At 33.2% G+C, this 5,778-nt stretch overlaps 1 long non-coding RNA gene across 1 annotated transcript; it reads right to left on the reverse strand.

Annotated features, from left to right (window-relative positions):
- Positions 1-300: 300 nt before the first annotated feature.
- LOC136068934 (uncharacterized) lies at positions 301-2,562 on the reverse strand. The gene is made up of 2 exons (XR_010630234.1): positions 975-2,562; positions 301-886 (listed from the first exon to the last, which is right to left on the reverse strand). It is a non-coding gene; the product is annotated as an uncharacterized LOC136068934 (long non-coding RNA).
- Between the last annotated feature and the right edge of the window lie 3,216 nt (positions 2,563-5,778).

Below are 5,778 nucleotides of genomic sequence, written 5' to 3' on the forward strand. Positions count from 1 at the left end.
CTTTTGAATACATCCCATGTACAAGGGCCCTGCTCTTTTGTGCATTTTGAATGTATTTATTACTTATCCAGGAAAAAAAAATTAAAAGATATAGCTGAGACTCAAAACAGCAGGAGAATTTTCAAGATTAACAATAGAAAAACAGCTACAAGGACCATGGAGATGGGAAAAAAAGTAACAGGAAAAAAAATATATACATAAAGCCAAAAACATCCAACAATGAAAATTTGTTGACAAGATAAAGGTAGCCATACAGCTAAACAAAGATGATTTTATTATTCCACATCTCAGAAAATCATGTGATTTTCTCAATTCCAGTTGCCGCAATAAAATCAGGAAGCTGAAATGGCTGTTTCTCAATACGACGCTTGCCCTGCAAAAAAGTAGACACAGGTAATTGCACTAGGAAAATAGAATGATAATTCTGCAATAGTAAAAAACTTTCAAATTTAAGAGGAATTCAGCCCGAGCATTAAGCACAATGGAAAGTCATCTGTAAATTCAAAGCAGATTAATTAGCAACTCAAATGTAAACAAATCCCCAACATATATCATGCAAAGCTACTCTGTTATAAAACTAAAAAAATTAAATTTCCCCACATATGGCATCATACAAATATCTACGGCCCCCACCCACAGTAGCAAATACATGAACAAAGAAATCATTTAAGGGTGCCCATTGCCAAACACCTATAAGTCCAGTCTCCGTTGTCACAGCAGCTCCCATGCAAGAACCAAATATATACATATAAGAGAAACCTTATCAGCTTGATCTTTCTACACCCTATTCTATAAATCCCACAAGTTCACTATTTCCACAAGTCAATGCATGCACATTTTAATTTTTTACCAACAACTTCAGGTCTGCAGAGGTTGCATCCCACACCTGGAAATGAATAAAATATATGTAAGCACAGGACAATAACGAGAAGAATGAGAAGAAGAAACAACAAAGCACAAGCAAATATCCGTACCTCAACAACATCACAAAGAAAAACTCCATGCTCCACTCAATTCAACACACATAAACCCTAACTTCAACTATCAAAAACCAAAATCCACTAAACATTAAGCAAACTTTGCTATCACAGATTCCAATATCCCATACAATGATACAAACGAAATCACACAAAAAAAGTAAAAAAGAAAAAAAAGAAAACCTGTTGAGGATAGTTGGAATCATCGTCATTAGCATCGCTGGAGGGGCTTGCTTGGGAGGCCTTGGAGTTCTTCTTCTGCTTACGGCAGCAGCGACGTCGCCATTCGGTATCGCGAGACTTCTTGGTGGGGTTAGGGTTAGGGTTAGAGGACAGGTCTCCATTGGCAACGGCGCCATTGGAGAGTAGTAGAGTTTCCGCAGCCATAAATATATCTTCCTTCCTATCCTCACTTCACTTCAGATCAGAGAAACGTAGAAGATGAATTTGAAGAGAGAGAGGATCAGATTTTCATTGAAAATCTTTGAACCCGTTCTCTTGAAATGAATGTCTGTTTTTGTGGTAAGGAAAAGGAAAACCACTTTCTTGAGGGAAAATTTCCTGCATTTGAAGATGGGTTGAAGATCAAGATGGGTTGGGTTATCATGCCCATTACAGAACTGGAAACCCAGAAAATATACAAGTGAACACCCAGAAAATAAATCAAAGGAAAAGCTAACATGCAAAATCTACAAAAGCAATTCCAATAAAAAACAGAACTTGAAAACATTAAGGAATTGATACAATACCTTGAATGAGATTATGTCCCATATAGCAAAAAAGTAGTTAATATGGATTAATACATCATTCAAAAGAAAAAACAAAATCCCTAAATATCAAAACCCCCCAATCCAGCCACCTACAGACGTTCTGTTTGATAAGCTCAGAGAAGGTTTGTTCCCCCCGCAATTAGGTGGATTGGGTGTTCAAAACAATGGAGTCTTCAAACAAGTTCTAATGGATTTTACAGATAGGTCAAGGAGAGTGATCTGCTTTAGAGTCTGTGAGGACAAAAATAAGGGGACAGATGGAATCAATGTTGGTTTGCAAAGACATGAAATTTCCACATAGGTAGCTTATGGAAACAAATTAACTGAGGGCTTTGGTTTTCAATTTATGTCGAATGCTATGTTAGAGACAATAGTATAAGTGTGGAGATACACCATTGAAACTCTTATTCCATCAATTGTTTAATATATGGCAAAATAAAGAAGCCACAATGACTGATAATTAACTTCATAATAATCTCCCTGTTACCATTACACGATTAAGAGCCTGATCTATTATTGACAGCTTTCTCCGTTTGTTATATTCAATAAAGATTAATGAGATGGGCTTGAATAGAATGATATGCCTTTTTCAAAGAATCAGAAAAATTGAGGTAAAAGTTCCAACAAAGGTATTTCTTTTATTGGACAGTTGTACAAAGTTAAAAATATAAAATAAAAAATAAAATGAAAAAGGTAATACAAACATGATTAATTGGTGTTGTATGCAAAAATAAGAGGGGAGACTGTAAATCACCTTTAAAACTCTAGATCTTACCAATTCACTCTCTCTTCCTTTTCTTTAGGGTGGGTGGGTGGGGTTGCATTGATCTGNTGTCCCCTATGCGGCAAAAAAAAAAAAAAAAAAAAAACACAAAACGCAACTTTACTTTGAGTAAGAAAAATTGCTATCCAAACGCAGGCTTAATGTTTAAAAGTGAGGTTGGTATAGAGTTTTAAATGTCATAAATGAGGCAGAGATAATGTTCTAATTTTTAAGATTTTTCTTTGCATGAGAGTTGATAAGATTTTAAAATTCTAAATTTAAAATTAAAAGGATAAATTAGATTAGAGGAAAAAAAGGAAAAGTTTAAAACTTAGGAATTTTTTAAAAAATAGTAAATAATTCTTTTAATTTGTTTGTGTTTTTAAATTTATGAAGGAATTATATTTTTTTCACTTATAGTTTGTCAAATTTGTTTATAGATAGTTTAAAAATTAGCACTTAATCCACCTAAGGTTAGTTCCGTTTGTCTCATATTACCTACCTCTATTAAAAACTAAAAAATCAAAGGAAAAAAAGATTTTGCAAAAATTAAAACCTAACATTTACATCTTCAACTTTTAGATCTTCTATTTTAACACATTAAAAATTGAAATTATGCGTTCCCTCACCTGTATGAGAGAACGGAAAAAAAAAAAAAAGTTAAGTTCACCAGATTTTACTCTAAGAAGCACCACGGCCTAAGCTAAATTCACAGAAAAAAAATGCATAATTTAGTTGATATTCGTGAAGCATATCTTGCAATATGTTAAAACAAGTATCCTTAAAACTGTGGAAGACTTCCTATTGTGCAAAAGACCCTAAACAAAAACGTTTATTGTTACTCATAAAGTCGACAGATGGCTTGGACTAATGCAATCACTAAGGTCAGCTTCTTAATCAATTGCCAAACTTTTCGTCAGAATAACATATAAGGACAATTTAACAGAGTTGTCATACTTTGAATCATCTTCTAATACAAAGGTTCTGCAATTTACCAAATGCTTGACAGTCTGAGGGATTTTATTAAAAAACAACTATAAAACCCAATCTATATTATTAGTTAGGCAACATTTCAAACATATTTGGTTTCTAACAATTCGAGTTCTCTGCACTCGATTTTGCCTAGTGAATTTGCACTTGGAAATCAAGTGTCTTACACTCGATTTCCATACTCACTTGGAAATCGAGTGTTCCCACTTGATTTTCTCAGAGCAAAATCGAGTCCTTTGGACTCGATTTGTTAGAGATGAAATTTGTTTCAAACCTTACCTAACTAATAATATAGTTTGAGTTTTATAGTTATTTTTTAATAAAATCCCAGTCTGAGCGTTTAACTCCCGGTAGAATCTGCTTGCTTTGACAGCAGCAGTTGCGAAAACTTTCATGTCAGCGACCTGCACTCTTTGAGAGTTGAAAACACATAATTTCAATTTTTAATGTGTTAAAATAAAAGATCTAAAAGTTGAAACTTGAATCTTAGAAGGAAAAAAAAAAAAGATACATGAAAAGAAAATGTAAACGTTCAGTTTTAATTTTTACAAAACCAAACTTTTAGATCTTCTTTTCCCTTGATTTTTTAGTTTTTTATGTTTTAAGAGGAGAGAGACATAAAAGGATAACAAAAATATAAATTTATCATATTTTTAACCGAGATGGATAACGGGAGACAATCAGAACTATCCTTAGGTGAATAAAGTGTCAATTTTTAAAACCACAAGTAGGTAAAGTGTTTTTCGAGCAAACTATTAGTAAGCAAAATGTAATTTCTTATAAATTTAAAATTACTAAACTAAAAGATAAGGGTATTTTAGAGAGTTTAAGATTTTTTGTGAAAATATTTAGTGTACAAAATAATGAAACCCAAATAAAAAATATAAATAGTATAGATGCGAAACTAAGATCTATAATTCAACTAGGTCCTCGTATTATCCATTACAGAAGGCCCAATAAGTATAATGTATGTCTGTCAAGTCTCACTCAGGTCTCAATGTATTCAACCCCTAAAAATATGGCCCACTTACCAACTCCCAAAAGAACTCCTGCGCTAATCTCAAGACTTGCATTGATCTCCTCTGCTTCATATCAGTTTGCAATTCATGGTGATCCTTGGCTGTTCCATGTAGACCTTTTCTCTTAAGAATCCCCACATATAATTCTTTTTGTATTGTTTATTTATTTATTTATTTATTTATAGAATCATCAAAAGTACTTATTTATTTATTTATTTAACATCATCAAAAGTATATTATGTAATATCATAGTAATATGAGTAATTCTACGGTACCTCCTCCAAAAAAAAGGGGGTACGGTATCCACTAGTAGGTAACCTGCTACACTAGGTTACTTTTTTCTCATATTTAACAATTCTATTTTTACATTGTACAGTTTTAACATCATATGTAACAGTTTTTTTCTCACATTTGGTGGTTCCCCTACTTTTTTCTCACATTTGACGGTTCCATCCTCATATTATGCGATTCCAATATCACATACGACAGTTCTTTTGTCACATTGAGTGGTTCCCTTACTTTTTTCTCACATTTAACGGTTTCATCCTCACATTGTACAACTCCAACATCACATGCGATAGTTTTTTCTCACATTTGGTGGTTCCCTTACTTTTTTTTCTCACATTTGACGATTTTATCCTCACATTGTGCGGTTCTAATATCACATATGACAGTTCTTTTGTCATATTGGGTGGTTCTCTTACTTTTTTCTCACACTTGACGGTTTCATCCTCAGATTATGTAGTTCCAACATCATATATGACAATTCTTTTGTCACATTTTGTAGTTCCTTTACTTTTTTTTCACATTTGACATTTCCATCCTTACATTATGCGGTTCTAACATCACATATGACAGTTCTTTTGTCACATTGGGTGGTTTCCTTACTTTTTTCTCACACTTGACAGTTTCATTCTTACATTGTGTAATTTCAATATCACATGTGACAGTTTTTTCTCACATTTGGTGGTTTCCTTACTTTTTTCTCACATTTGACGATTCTATCCTCATATTGTGCGGTTTCAACATCACATACGACAGTTCTTTTGTCACATTGGGTGGTTCCCTTACTTTTTTCTCACATTTAACGGTTCCATCCTCACATTGTGCAACTCGAACATCACATGTGATAGTTTTTTCTCACATTTGGTTGTTCCCTTACTTTTTTTTCTCACATTTGACGGTTTCATCCTCACATTGTGCGATTCCAATATCACATATGATAGTTCTTTTGTCACATTGAGTGGTTCCCTTACTTT

Source organism: Quercus suber, unplaced genomic scaffold, assembly GCF_002906115.3.
Source record: "Quercus suber isolate HL8 unplaced genomic scaffold, Cork oak 2.0 scaffold_142, whole genome shotgun sequence".
NCBI lineage: Eukaryota > Viridiplantae > Streptophyta > Magnoliopsida > Fagales > Fagaceae > Quercus > Quercus suber.